The sequence below is a fragment of the Geotrypetes seraphini genome, chromosome 13 (genome assembly GCF_902459505.1).
Source record: "Geotrypetes seraphini chromosome 13, aGeoSer1.1, whole genome shotgun sequence".
Taxonomy (NCBI): Eukaryota; Metazoa; Chordata; class Amphibia; order Gymnophiona; family Dermophiidae; genus Geotrypetes; species Geotrypetes seraphini.
The window spans coordinates 24079881-24095698 of record NC_047096.1 but is presented as its reverse complement, the minus strand read 5'-3'; the positions used below and the strand labels follow the sequence as shown (position 1 = coordinate 24095698).

The window sequence follows — 15818 nt, the reverse complement described above, 5'->3', positions numbered from 1 at the left end:
AGCACTTAGCTTTCTCCCTATTGCACATGAAATTGATTTAAATATCACGCTGTACGACAACCTCTTAGCCACTTGAGCAGCAAAACTGGACCACCAACTCCAATCTACTGATCTCGACCAGAGACTACAAAACCTTCAAAAAAGAAACAAAAATCCCTACTATTCAAAAAATATATAAAACCAAACTAACAACTAGATCTACCTCAAGCATCACCTGCAATACTCTCCAATCCTTAGCAAGTTAGAAAATGTCCAGACCACTCTTTATGTACTTCTAAATGTCCTGACAATTCATATGTAATCTGCCTTGAACCGCAAGGTAATGAAGGAATAGAAATCACTAATGTAATGCATGCATTTCAGCTTGTGGGGCTTACTGTCCATAGATCTTCCAATTCTCTTTGACCAAGCCAACTCAGACTTGCTGCATTTGCATTCATTATTCCCTGGAACCAGCATCTACTTCCCCCCCATTCCAAGAGAACTACAGAAAATATGTACAGACAACAGTCAGGTCAACCTCATAGCTCATTAGTTTTGATTTCCATTTCTTCTAACCATGTTAATCAAATAGCCTATACCACTGAGAAATCACCCTATCCTGATGCCACAGGACAGGTTCTATATATCACAATCCCAGAACCTTGTTCTGCCAGCTTGAAGATTGAGATTTGATCGAATCTCTCTCCATTTCAGAGAACTGGCTTCAAGAAAACCATCAGCCAGAAAGTCATACCTTTCCAAATGGTGATGTTTTAACTTATGGGCTAAAGTTTGGACCCTGATAACTGACTTGTGACAGCAATCCTTTATTTACTGTATTTTTCAGAACAAGGCCTCAAAACTTCTTCAGTCGTGCTATTTTCTTCTTCGGGGAAAATCTTTTGTCTCCCATCCCACTGTTTCCTGAAGGATCTCCTGAGCATTAGACCACCACCTGTTGAAATTCCTCTACCAGCTTTGAGGTCTTAATGTAGTTTTATCCAAGTTTGCGGACCATCCTTTTGAACCTCTAGGAGCTGTTTCTTTAAACCACATGTCTTGGAAAATGTTTTTTTTAATTGCCATCACAACTGCAAGGTTTAACTTACTAACCGCCATATACTCAGCTTTTCCACAAAAGAGTACCTTTTCGTACTTGCCCTAAATTTTTCACTAAAATAGTCTCAGCTTTTCATCTCAACCCAGAAGTGGTCCTTCCTGTGTTTTTTCTACTACTTCATACTTGCATCACGAACATCACCTCCACAGTTTCTTTCTTTGTTGTGCTTGGCTTCTCCACATTCACTGTGGATTAGTTGGGTTCGGTTTTGCTTTTGGACTTCCAAAGCCTGGTCTTATCTTCACACCTTAGACTGCAGACACTGTCTCCTTTACTACTTAATTACACATAGGATATAAGAACATCTACTCAACTTTTTGTATTATATAACCCAAGTATTTGGGGCTCATCTGTTTCCAAGTGAACCCTGGGCCACTGGATCTATGCTGCATTCCTTTTTGCTACTCCTTCCAAGACCAGGAACCACCAGGTTATATTGGCTGCGTTGTCTTCGAACAAATGCTACTTCGGTTGCCAATCCTCCCACTGCTTCTATTGCGTACATTTGCAAAGCAGCAAGGGCTATTGTGCATTAAGCATTATTCTCTGGACCAATCCTCTTCTCAAGATGCTGCTTTTGGACAAGCAACCTTTTTGCATGTTAATCATCTTTTTCTCCTGGATTTCTCTCCATATTTTTTCCTTCGACCTAGGTGGCCCTTTGCTAGGGATTCATCTGGAGTGGGTCTGCATTCTCCCCTTACTGTTCACAGAGAAAGTGAAGATGCTTACCTGTGTCATGGTTTGCCGTAAACACTGGTGAAATGTAGCCACAGTCATCTGCTCTTCTTCCCCCCCCCCCCCCAGGCAAACAAGAACACACTAACATATTGCTTCCCTTATCCTTGTTATATAGACTGAGGAGGTTCATAGGCATGAGGTAATACAGGACTTGCTAGGCATGCTCAGGTAGTTTGAAACTGCTGTGAACTATCTTGCATGCAGGCAACATTAAATGATGTCACCTGGAGTGTGGTTGTATTCCCTCGCTAGCAAACCTCTGTTAGTTAAGTAACTTTTGCTTTCCAGTATATGTAGTTACTGCTGAGATCTGGGAGTAGAACGGTCACCTCATGCTCTATCCTAAAGGTTGCAGGTATTGTTATGTTCAGGCATTAAATTCTCATAGATTCTCTACAGAGGCTCAGAGAAACCATTCTATGCTTCCTTTGATGTGCCTTATACTCAACATGACGTCTGCCATGCTTTTCTCTGCATTGTGGCCAAATAGATACTTTCATTAACCTTCATTTTAATGTGCTGGTATCCTATGTTAATTAGGGTGCTGGGGGAGGTAAGCTGCACACCTAATGTGGCATTCAGTGTTATGATGGACCCAGGCAGACCTTGCTTGTCAGGGTTGTTGTTGGGTGGGGAGGGGAAGGGGGGCTTAGGATGGGCAGGTAGGTCAGGACAGAGCTCTGGTAGTTTCTACTAGAGCAGAGCCTGCCTGATCCAGGAATGGTTGAGGACAAGGCTTTGAGAATGGCAGAAAGGACTCCTACAATGGGAGCCTGCCCTTAAAGCTTGAGGCGGGGTTAGGATGGTGTTTTTTTTTAAAGTTTGGATTATGAGCATAGAGAATAACATGGGGACAAAGTATGGCCCCACCCCTATAAGCTCTGTCCCTGTTCTCACCCCGTCCTTGTGGGTTCCCACACCTGCCTGTCCACACAGGCTCCATCTTCTTCCCTGTCCCATCTCTGTGAGCTCTGTCCCCACCCCGCAGACTCTGTTCTCATTTGCACAAGCCTCAAACACTTGTGATTTTATATAAATCTTTTTATTAAAGTATCAGGCAGTGTCCTGGGATAAAGACAAATCTCTTAATCATGTCTTCCAGCACTTATTTAGATTTCAGGAGGCATTTGAAAACATATTTGTTCACCAAGTATATAGGAAACTAAGTTATTCTATTCAATTGTAACAACTTTCTCTTTTGTAAACCGCATAGAGCTTCACGGTCCTGCGGTTACAGTGCGGTATATAAACAGAATGTTATATTATGTAAAAAGAGACAATATTCTGTACAACTGTTTATAAATCATAAATAGAGCCTTCCATTTCTATCTGGGTTTGGTACAAAGATTCAGTTGCCTATATTTTTACATCATCTGGGAAGGTAATTGGATTGACTTTCAGACATGGGTGTGGAAGAGAACCTAAACTGTGTAATAGATGAACTGGAAAATAAGTGTCTATTAAATGTTAAGAAATGTTCCTTGATACCAGCTAATGATGGATGAATCTGTTGCAGTAACAGTAAGATGCTTAAGCAGCTGGGCACATGATGGAAGGACATTGCAGATGGTAGAGTCTGATCAGCAGACAAGACTCCTGTTGCCACGTCAAAGGCAGACAAGACACAAATGATGTCATTTAACAGTAGTTCATTTAAATTCTGCAGATTTTTTAAAATAATTTTTATTAAGTTTTTGTTTAAACATACAACAGCAAACTAGCAAGGTCTTCCGTGTTAATCCTTCACGAAGACCTAAAAGATCCAAACCCCTCACCAAAGACCCCCCCCCCATCCCCCTCCCGGCAGATTTTTTTTTTTTTTTTAATCATTGAATTCAGTTGCCAATTATCTAAGATATGTTAACTTTTTGCATATTATTACTAGTCGCAAGTTTTTAGAGAATGATAGGGGACAAAATTTGTCCCTGTTCCCATACCTGCAAGCTCTATTCCTGTCCCCGCCCCATGGGTACCTATTCGGTGTCGTTCTCTATTCTGAGGTTCAGGAATTTTCTTTCCTGCTTCTTGGAGGTATCCAGCTTGCCCACCCACATTTCTAGTTAAGATTGTTTCTTGGTGTGTTTTTATGGTTTGTTTAATTGCAGCTTTTGGAGGGGGGGGGAGGGTACGTGAGCAAGGGCACATTTAAAGGAGGTCCTTTGAACAGGCCTCAATTTTCACCCAGCGGTGAAGGTTAGACCTAAGCACATAAATTCAGACCTGGAGGTCCAGGACTGTTCTTGCTCTTGCTTTATAAAAAGGTGCACATGTTATATGTCTGGTTTTGCTATTTTATGGTGGTAGTCTAGTTTTGTTGTTTGTTAATTCAAATAAATCTTGTTATTGTTTGGGTTGATTTATGGCTCCTCACCACTAACTGAAACTGCAGCTAGTATTATACCAAAACTGTCTGACTGTTTACTAAGATAAATATGTTTTTCTCTATTATTGAACAATTGGGTAAGTGGAGGCTGGTCTCTCCCCTCTCCCATTAGTACAAATTTGTGCAGTTATCTTCTGTTTGAAGCACCTCAATTCTATGGCCATAAAACTGCCTACAAACTATCATGCTAAGGTCTGCACAAGCTTTCTGTGTCTGTCTTGTTAAAAAAAAAAAAAATTTGGAACACTAAAAGCAATTTTATGCTGCTTCTGCTGCCTGGGGCTAATAGGGTTAAAATGGCTTCTATGTTAACTTAGCTGTTCTGTGGAAGCTGCATCCTGCAGCCATGTGTTAAAAGCCAGGCGGCGGCTTTTGTGCTGAAAAATGAGTGTTTTTCCATACTCTACCGAGCTGTGACCGGAAATTTAAAAATTATGTATTCCCAACACTTTCATGGGTGTGATCTAACTTATTTCAGTAATGGAAAGTTGGTGCCGGTGATTCATAAGAGCTACATTTTCAAGTTGATTGGGGGGGAAGCTAAACTCAAAAAGAATCTGCCCAGCACTGGATATAGTGGAAGGGATTTGCACACTATTGGGGGTGCTCAAGCACCCATAGAGCTGGGTCCTATGGGATGATTGCTGTTTCAGTCCACTTACTACACTACTTAAAACTAAAGGTCAAGCACATGACTTCACTCTTTTTTTTTATTTTGGTGGTGGAGACACATGTGTGTGGTGAAAAAGTCGCCTAATGGACCGAGAATGACACGGGAACTAATTTTTCTGTCCCCGTTTCTGCAAGCTCCATCCTCATCTGCATAAGCCTCAAACACTTTAAAATCATAAGTAGCAACATTCTAGAGCTCAGATTGTGATGTCATAATGCCTCATTCCACCAATGCCTAAGCTCTGACCTCATCTGCATAAGCCTCAAACACTTTAAAATCATAAGTAGCAACATTCTAGAGCTCAGATTGTGATGTCATAATGCCTCATTCCACCAATGCCTAAGCCTCAAACACTTTAAAATCATAAGTAGCAACATTCTAGAGCTCAGATTATGATGTTATAATGCCTCATTCCACCAATGCCTAAGCCTCAAACACTTTAAAATCATAAGTAGCAACATTCTAGAGCTCAGATTGTGATGTCATAATGCCTCATTCCACCAATGCCTAAGCTCGTCCTCATCTGCTGAAGCCTCAAACACTTTAAAATCATAAGTAGCAACATTCTAGAGCTCAGATTATGATGTCATAATGCCTCATTCCACCAAAGCCTAAGCTCCATCCTCATCTGCACAAACCTCAAACACTTTAAAATCATAAGTGTTCCAGGCTTGTGCAGTTAAGGCAGAGCTTACAGGCATAGGGCAGGGACTAGGACAACATCAAAACTCACCTGGGGGGGACGGGGAAAAATTTGGCCTTGTGTCATTCTGCTGCACCACTCTAGAAATCAAGATGTAGTAAAAGTGAGCCAATGTAAAGGACAATCCAGCCATTGTGACATCACTGATGAGGTTGGCTCTCAGGCATTGGCGAATGAGGCATTATGACGTCACAATACCAGCTCTGGTTATCAGAGACTGAAACTTTTCACACTATTTATTTATTCCGTTTTCTATACTGTTCTCCCACAGAGCCAAATTTTTCCCCTGGTGCCCACTAGGGCTTTTCCTGTCCCTGCCTCATTCCTGCAAGCTCCATCCTCAAGCCTCAAACACTTTCAAATCATAACTGTTCGAGGTTCTGTGCGGTTAAGGCAGAGCTTACAGGAAGGGGACGGGGGAAAATTTGTCCCCGTGTCATTCTCTACTAAGAAGATTTAAATCCCACTCGTCCGTCTTCAATTTGGGCCAAGTTGCTTCGTCTCGCGTTGCTCCGAACCTCTACAGGAAAGGAGCAGCCTATTGACTGCGCTCAAACGGGTGGGCAAAATCCACGGCAGTGAGGGAGCCAAGTCTTTGCCGTCGGGCAGAGTCACCGGGCACTGGACTAAAACTTACCGTGCTGTGTGATCGCAAACGGATCTTTTTTTTTCCGATCCTCGGGGCTCTGCCGCCTCTGCAGGCTGCATAAGAGCCCCCCCCCCCCCCGGGGGGAAGGAGAGGGGACAGTCCAGCTCCGCCCGCCCAGGCTACGGGGGCGGAGCAAAAGCTCACCCGGGCCAGGGAGGGGAGGCGAGATTCAGACCAGACCGGCTGGAGCAGAATCGGTGGTAACCTTTGCTTCTGGGACTAAATCGGAGGAGGATCTAGAGGAATCGTGTTATTTTCCCGGTATCGACTGGAGCTGGAACTATATACACTGTGTCTGGCGCCAAAAGAAAAATGCAACACCCTGAACAGTAGCTGCAGGTGAGTGACCTGGAGGCAAAGAGGTATTTCACTAGCCCCCGAACCCAGAGTAAGAATGCTGCTCCACTCCGGTGAAGGTAAAAGTGGTCTCCTTTCATGATGTACAATTCCAGACTACCTGCTTGGAGGGAAAGATTGTTCTCCCTTTTTACCTTGAGATCTCCATGGATTTTCTTGCTAGAGCCCTACTGCTATGACCTTTTGCTTTTCTTTACTGCTCTTTTTCCCCTCCCTAGCTCCCTTGGGGTTCAAGAAAGGATTGGACAATTTCCTGCTGGAAAAGGGGATAGAAGGGTATAGATTGAAGATTACTGTGCAGGTCCTGGACCTGTTGGGCCGCCACGTGAGCGGACTGCTGGGCGCGATGGACCTCGGGTCTGACCAGCGGAGGCATTGCTTATGTTCTTATGTTCCTTTTCCTCTCTAATAGTTTTTCCTGCAGACTGTCAAGAATGGCGACCCCCCCTTCCCCCCCCCACAGGAGGGTGACGGCTCAACTGCTGAATTATTCTTTGTCTTGTTCCCCCTCTCCTAGGGTGACCCATGAGTCCATACCTAGGGCTAGATTCACTAAGCAAACCGATTGTGTATCGCTCGGTTTGCGCTCACTTTCCGACTCGATTCGCCAACCTTCCTCCAGACCCCATCCGATCTGCGCATGCAAATGAGTAAAAAGGCATGTAAATTTCTTAACGCGTCGATTCATGAAACTATTTCGTCCAAACCGACTGGCCTTTCCTGTCCGAAAAGTTACGACTGCTGAGGACCAGTCGCTTACATTCTGGCCGGCTATTTCTGCCTAGCAACTGACCCGTGCATGTTAAGAACGCCATTAAAAATATATATCTTCCCCTACAAAAATCCAAAATATATCTAAACTTGTAAATATCTGTAAACTTTCATGTACATAAGCGTTAGAAATATTTTTTGGGAATGTGCATAGCGAGCGCGGGAGTGAATCTCGGCTTCTTAATGTGCATGGCGAGAAAATTATGGATTAACCCCGTGCTCTCCTTGCGCATTGTACATTTCAAATATCAATGCCAAATAACAACAAAAAAAAAAATCCTAAATCAAATATAACTTTTAAGGGCCAGCTACCTCTCCCCCAGCTAGATTGTCGCGTGCATGTCTGTCGCTGGTTGTTGCTTCGTGCTTCACGGCAGATATAGCCAATGACGTCCGCGATTAAACCACGCCCCATTTCTACGCAGTGAAGTCCGAACGAGCTAGCGCATGCGTTATGAGCTTCAAAACCAACAAGGATACAGTGCGCGCGTGCGCGTTGATCGATGTTTCAGCGCTAATAGCGGCGTGTTTGCGATTGGATCATTTTGCCTGGACAAGCTTTACCAAATCGATCGGCTACAGTGACTCGGAAACGGATAGGACACGAATCGGATAGATTTCGGGACTTTAGTGAATCCTGCCCCTAGTTACAGAGCTAATTAGACTAGGACTACTGCATTCTTCTGAGTGACCAGGGGGTGTAGACTAAAGCCCAGGACGAATATGCTAGTGCATGGCTGCCCAAGTCCAATCCTCAAGATTTACTGGCCGGCCAGGTTTTCAGGATATCCACAATGAATATGGATGAGAGAGATTTACCTGCACTGCCTTCTTAGTATGCAAATCTCTCTATCATGCATATTCATTGTGGATATCCTGAAAACCTGGCCTGCCAGTAGATCTCGAGGACCGGACTTGGGCAGCCCTGTGCTAGTGTTTCTGAGCTCAGAAAGGGATGTTGGGGGTCAGGGCAACCAGCGTAGCTGCACCCAAAGACGGTCCTGCTTCTGGTTCAATGAGGAGAAAACCCACTGTGTAACTTTAGCCGAATCAGCACCAGTTAAGTTCATTCTAGACTCTAAATTGATTGACTGTAGAGAACAGAGAAGCTGTCCTGTGTCGTTTTCCACTCAGATGTTAAGACTTTCAGGTTAAATTAGGACTGACACTGCCCCTTTGTGCTCTGCTGCTTGTCCTTCAGAACTACTTACCCATAACATTTCGTGTAGGAAGTTTGCCTTTTATTTGTTCAATTTTTCTATCCCGTTCTCCCAAGAGAACTCAGAACAGTTTACATGAGATTATTCAGGTACTCAAGCATTTTTCCCTGTCTGTCCTGGTGGGCTCACAATCTATCTAATGTACCTGGGGCAATGGGGGGATTAAGTGACTTGCCCAGGGTCACAAGGAACAGCGTGGGTTTGAACCCACAACCTCAGGGTGCTGAGGCTGTAGCTTTAACCACTGTGATACTCTAGAAATCAAAATGTAGTAAAAATGAGCCAAGTATAGGACAATCAAGCCATTGTGACATCACTGCTGAGGTTGGCTCTTAGGCATGGATGGAATGAGGCATTATGATGTCACAATACCAACTCTGGTTGTCAGAGGCTGAAACTTGTCACACTATTTACTTATTCAATTTTCTATACTGTTCTCCCAGGGGAGCTCAAAACGGTTTACATTAATTTATTTAAGGACGCAAGCATTTTTCCCTGTCTGTCCTAGTGGGCTCACAATCTATCTAATGTACCTGGGGCAATGGGGGGATTATGTGACTTGCCCAGGGTCACAAGGAGCAGTGTGGGTTTGAACCCACAACCCCAGGGTGCTGAGTCTGTAGCTTTAACCACTGCGCCACACTCTCCCCTAAGAGTGAGGAATTGTCTGGTTTAGCTTATAGTAAATGCAAGAAACAGAAAACATAGAAGATAGAGAGCCTGACTTACTAAGGCTCACCCGACCCCCTCCCACCTCATTCTATGTCTTTAGAGAAAGTTTAATAACTCAGGCAATGAATAATGCGCATTGTGACTTATAGCGAGGATAAAGCAAAGGGAGGCATTTGTATTGTTCTGGAGTCAAGTGGGGACAGCAGGATGTTGCTGCATGGAAAGAAAACGTACCTCGGAATTTGTGTTCCCTTCCATTTTGCTTCTCTTGACATCTTGATATTCAGCCTCAGTATTGCGTGTGACTTCATAATATCTGATTGTGAATAATCGAAACCGCGAATGCTGAAACCGCAGAGGGAGAAGTGTATCCTTCAGTATAAAAATTTGCAGCTTGGGGAGTGACTACAAATAAATACTCATGTTTTATTTCTGGGACCAGTTTATTATTTCTGTAGGGCTACTGGACACACACAGCACTGGATGTTAAACGCACAAGAGATGTTCCATGCTGAAAAGAGTTTTCAGTCTAATTATGACAGACATACCTGGACAAAAATGGTGAATGAATATGTGCAGTTTATGTAGGGAAATACAAAGGGAAGAAGAGGTAGAGAGGGTCAGGGACCTCAGAGGGGATGACAGAGAAGATCGATGGGGTTACGACTAGAGAATGACAGGGTGACAAAATTCATTATTTAAGGAGAGAGGGAAGAATCAGAGTATGAATGGCCAAAACCACTGACCCGCAAGCTTTGCTTTGAAGAATGCTGGTGTAGAAGGACCGAGGTTGAAACAGACACTACAGAATGACAGTCTCTGGTATCCAGAGCAGATATTGTGATGTCATAATGCCTCATTCCACCAGTGCCTAAGAGCCAATCACATCAGTGATGTCACAATGGCTTCATTATCCTTGGCTCACATAAGAATCAGAGTATGAATGGCCACAACCACTGACCCGCAAGCTTTGCTGGTGTAGAAGGACTGAGGTTGAAATAGACACTAGAAAATGACATGGGATTATTTCCCGCGGTTATCCGCGGGGACGGGAACGGTGATGAATTTTGTCACCGTGTCATTCTCTAGTTACGACTTAGATGCAACTTCAAAAAAAGTGGGCTTCTGCTATTCTACACCATTCACGATCTGCTAAACCTTTATTATATTCCTTCATGTCATCTGTTCTCCAAGATCAAAAAGCTCTACCTGGCTAAAGCCTTTCTTCCGAAGGACTTGAAGCGTCTACTGTACATTCTGCTAGAATGTTCTAGGCACTTCCTGGTGATTGGGCTCTCCTTCTGCTCTTATGTTGTGTAAATGGGGCAGGGATTGGATCTGTCCTTCCGTCTGAGGCAGGACTTGCACTGCTCTGGAGAATAATCTTTGGCAGAATTCTTCACATTTTCTAACATTTTCTGTTTTAATCTTGCCAGCAAAAATGCCTGGCAACCTTCTGCAGATTGAGACATTCACACTTATGGCACAGAGATTCACACTCTTTCTGTCGCTCACCTACACACAACAGACCTTGTCAAGCTCACACATCCATAGACGCAACCAACAGCTTACAGCGACCCATTAGCACATACATATGTCAAATGGCTCTTCAAAATAGACTGAGACACACACTCTTTACACACTCTGCTACTGGGCAGGTTTATGCTTCAGCTTCTTTGGGTGCTCTCCAATCCCTAAGCCTGCTGTCTTCTTGCCTGTTAACTCTCTCAGGGGCACTCAAGGTTTTCATGTTCCTTTTAAGCAACTTATGGACAATTTTTAAAAAATTATTTCTAAAAGGTAAGCAATAACAAACGAAGGGGAAGAACCGTACATACAGCTTAGACAAAGATATATGATTCTGAATATAACCTCACATATAGATTTTTAATGATGTATGTAGATGCAAAGCGTATTCGCACTTTTAAGAACATAAGCACAAGCAATGGCTCTGCTGGGTCAGACCTGAGGTCCATCGTGCCCAGCAGTCCACTCATGCGGCAGCCCAACAGGACCTGTGCAGTAATCCTCTATCTATACCCCTCTATCCCTTTTTCCAGCAGGATATTGTCCAATCCTTTCTTAAACCCCAGTTCCGTACTCTGCCCTATTACGTCCTCTGGAAGCGCATTCCAGGTGTCCACCACACGCTGGGTAAAGAAGAACTTCCTAGCATTCATTTTGAATCTGTCCCCTTTCAACTTTTCTGAATGCCCTCTTGTTCTTTTATTTTTTAAAAGTTTGAAGAATCTGTCCCTCTCTACTCTCTCTATGCCCTTCATGATCTTGTAAGTCTCTATCATATCCCCTCTTAAGTCTCCGCTTCTCCAGGGAAAAGAGTCCCAGTTTCTCCAATCTTTCTCTTTCTCTCTCTCTATTTCTGTCTCTCTCCCTTTCTGTCTCTCTCTATTTCTCTCTGTCTCCCTTTCTCTCTCTCTTTCTGTCCCTCTCTACTCTATGCCCTTCATGATCTTGTAAGTCTCTATCATATCCCCTCTAAGTCTCCTCTTCTCCAGGGAAAAGAGTCCCAGTTTCTCCAATCTCTCTCTCTCTCTATTTCTGTCTCTCTTCCTTTCTCTCTCTCTTTCTTTCTCTCCCTCTCTCTATTTCTCTCTGTCTCCCTTTCTCTCTCTCTTTCTGTCCCTCTCTACTCTATGCCCTTCATGATCTTGTAAGTCTCTATCATATCCCCTCTTAAGTCTCCGCTTCTCCAGGGAAAAGAGTCCCAGTTTCTCCAATCTTTCTCTTTCTCTCTCTCTATTTCTGTCTCTCTCCCTTTCTGTCTCTCTCTATTTCTCTCTGTCTCCCTTTCTCTCTCTCTTTCTGTCCCTCTCTACTCTATGCCCTTCATGATCTTGTAAGTCTCTATCATATCCCCTCTAAGTCTCCTCTTCTCCAGGGAAAAGAGTCCCAGTTTCTCCAATCTCTCTCTCTCTCTCTATTTCTGTCTCTCTCCCTTTCTCTCTCTCTTTCTGTCCCTCTCTACTCTCTCTATGCCCTTCATGATCTTGTAAGTCTCTATCATATCCCCTCTAAGTTTCCTCTTCTCCAGGGAAAAGAGTCCCAGTTTCTCCAATCTCTCTCTCTCTCTATTTCTGTCTCTCTTCCTTTCTCTCTCTCTTTCTTTCTCTCCCTCTCTCTCTCTTTCTTTCTCTCCCTCTCTCTCTTTCTCTCTGTCTCCCTTTCTCTCTCTCTTTCTGTCCCTCTCTACTCTCTCTATGCCCTTCATGATCTTGTAAGTCTCTATCATATCCCCTCTTAAGTCTCCTCTTCTCCAGGGAAAAGAGACCCAGTTTCTCCAATCTCTCAGCATATGAAAGGTTTTCCAAACCTTTTATCAGACATGTTGCTCTCCTCTGAACCCTCTCGAGTAACGCCATATCCTTCTTAAGGTACGGCGACCAATATTTTGGTAAGGATATTATGGAAATTATTCTCAACAGCGAATTACCCAAGTAGCGTGTCTTGAAAATTAGCCAGTATAAAGTGTACAGGCTAAAACCATCTATATACATCTCGCCTGCTAGTTGTGCAGGAGGTCGATTGGGGTAGGTTTGAAATAGATTGCATTCATTTGAAAATGGATTGTGCATGTTTTATTTTCTTCCCTAACTTAAACCCCCACTAAAAGGAAGCAAAAAAACCCACTGTACCCAGATGGAAACAGGCGTAAAAGGTTTATTGCAAAAATCCAAATACAGCCAAGCAGCTGTACACCGATGAACATCAATATGCAGCTAAAAAGCTAGGCCCCAATGCAGTCAAGGTTTGGGCAATCGAAGCCTTCCTCAGGAGTCCATGTGTCTTTGAAACACAAAAAACTCTCTATGATCTGAGCGTTTGTCCGACTGTGCACTGTTATTGGATTTCAGCTTTTGGACTTTGCACAATCGGACACATGCTAATAACATTTGTTTTTTGAGTTTTAAATTTAAACATCTCTATCATATCTCCCCTCTCCTGCCTTTCCTCTAAAGCAGGGGTGTCCAACCTTTTGGCTTCCCTGGGCCGCATTGGCCGAAAAAAAATTTCTGGGGCCGCACAAATGCGCAAACGCTGCAGCAAGACAGAGGAGGGAGCCGGCAAGACAGTAAACACCCGGGGGCAGCAGAGGAAAGCACTGCATTGCCCTTGACTGGGGCTGCACAAAATACTTCACGGGGCCGCAGGTTGGACACCCCTGCTCTAAAGTATACATATTGAGATCTTTAAGTCTGTCCCCATACGCCTTATGATGAAGACCACACACCATTTTAGTAGCCTTCCTCTGGACCGACTCCATCCTTTTTATATCTTTTTGAAGGTGCGGCCTCCAGAATTGTACATAATATTCCAAATGAGATCTCGCCAAAGTCTTGTACAGGGGCTTGTGTCTGATTGTGCAAAGTTCAAAAGCTTTGGATTCTTGCCCAGAAATAGCTAAGAAGAAAAAATTAAAAAAATAATAATAAAAATAAAAAAAATTTAAATTGAATCAGGTTGGGCAGACTGGATGGACCATTCGGGTCTTTATCTGCCGTCATCTACTATGTTACTATGTTACTGAAATCCACTAGAGGTTTGGTCAGGCTCTAGTTTGCTAGTGAGGATCTGTGGGAGGAGGGAATGAGGCAGAAATCTGTGGATGGATGAAAGTTTGGAAGGGAGAGTTTAGGTGAGATGCTTGTTGTTTTAAGTTCATAGGAATTTAGTGACTCAGAGACTGGAACTAGTGTGACAGGGGGGGAATGTCTTTTTCCTGGCTAAGGCACTGCACAAGGAGCTCCACATTTGGATGCTTTACAAGCAGCCTAATATGTATTTTCCATATGAGAATGCTCTGCTTCTGGCACTGTTAAGAGGCCCGGGGGCCAGCCCTGCCATGAGATGGAGTAGGCATCTGCCTAGGGAGACAGAATTTGAAGGGTGTTTTTTTTTTTTTTTTGGCAGTGCTTTAATGCTGCTTCTATTCATTGACGGTTCTTTCAGCAGAGGTCTACACTCCCAAGTGCTGTGATATGTCACCCCCTCTGAAGAAAGTCTGCACTGGAAGGGGTGGGACACGACAGTGCTCGAGCGAGGACTGGTGGTGATGGCAGTAGATCCAGCATAGTGAAGGAAAGATTGGTGCTAGACATGTTGGGGAGGAGGTAGTAGAGGTGGAAGATGCTGGACGTTGAGGGGGAGGGGGAGAATACAGCCTTGAGCTGGGGGCATATGACTGAAAGTTTGTCTTGGGCTTGGATATCCCTGTCGATGATATCTGTATGTCATGTTGGGGCTAATTATTAGTCTGAAAAGGAATGTAGGATTTTCTGGAAGCAGGGAGGTTCTGCCTGACTTTGTACACGTGTCTCTACCAATAATTTCCAGGATAAGGCAGAGAGCATCTGCTTCTTGTTGGAGCTGGTTCCTGACATTTTCCGACGTGTTGTCATTCTGCAGCATAGAGCAGAACTCCATTTCAACCACAAAGATACACCCCGCCTGACGGAAAGCAAATTTGTAGTGGTTTTAGCTACCGAGGCTGAAGAGTTACTGTAAAGGGATTTGGCAGTCAGGCTGTATTCTGCTTTTCTCTTCTGGCTTGTTTGTTTTTTCCATCATCTGTCAATTTGTTTAACCATCCCTCACCACCTCTCCCATTTTGTGAAAGTTGTACCTGCAGAAGATCCCTGTATGGGGGGCTCACCATATCCTATAAGGGAGTTTTGGTGAGATGTTTCAAACCACCCTAAAACTACTAGGTATGACAATTGACAGATGCTGCACCATGCAACCACAAATAAATAAAACAACACAGAAATATTTCGCAGTTATGAGAAACCTTAGACAAGTCCGAAAATTCTTTGAAAGAACACAGTTCCAGTTCATAGTACAATCCCTAATCCTAGGCTTACTGGACTTCTGCAACATTCTCTACCTCCCCTGCCCTGCAACAATGATTAAACAATTACAAACAATTCAAAATACAACTCTGAGACTCGTCTACTCATTGAGGAAACACGACCACATTACAGAGGCATACATTAACTCACACTGGCTTCCAGTCCAGGAAAGAATACCTTCTAAATTCTACTGTATGCTATTTAAAAGTATAAACGGAAACAGCCCAGCATACCTGAACAACCGCCTCATCCAAATTACCTCAACCAGACACAGAAAAACACACACCCCATTCACCCCCCCCAATCAAAAAAGTAAAACGGAAAAAACTATACGACGGCCTACTAGCCACTCAAGCAGCAAAATTAGATAACTAAATCGCCAATCTACTGATAACAACCCTAGACTACAAGATGTTCAGAAAGGAAATAAAAACTATACTCTTCAAGAAATCCCTGAAAAAGGGATTCTTCCAATCTTCTCCCTAACCCACTGATACTACCTGACCCACTTTTGGAAATGACATGTGATCTTACTTTGTAACCCTCCATTTATAACACTTTTTGTAATCTGCCTTGAACCGCAAGGTAATTGCGGAATAGAAATTTCGAATGTAATGTTTATGTGGCATCCTTTCTGTGAAGTTCAGGGTGCCCTACTGCTCTGTTGCCATGTCTGGGTG

General features: G+C 43.6%; 1 protein-coding gene across 11 annotated transcripts in view; it reads left to right on the top strand.

Moving 5' to 3' along the window:
* The window catches only part of PHLDB1 (pleckstrin homology like domain family B member 1), a 142625-nt gene that overhangs the window by 3552 nt on the left and 123255 nt on the right, over positions 1-15818 (top strand). For 5 of the 11 annotated variants that reach the window (XM_033917616.1, XM_033917619.1, XM_033917618.1 and 2 more), the window contains exon 1: positions 5957-6590. The exons of 1 other annotated variant lie outside the window; for it this stretch is intronic. The gene's annotated coding sequence lies outside the window, so the exon portion shown is untranslated. Of the gene's footprint in view, positions 1-5956; positions 6591-15818 lie in introns of those variants that run through there. 5 more of the 11 variants (XM_033917620.1, XM_033917623.1, XM_033917621.1 and 2 more) reach the window with 3 other exon arrangements.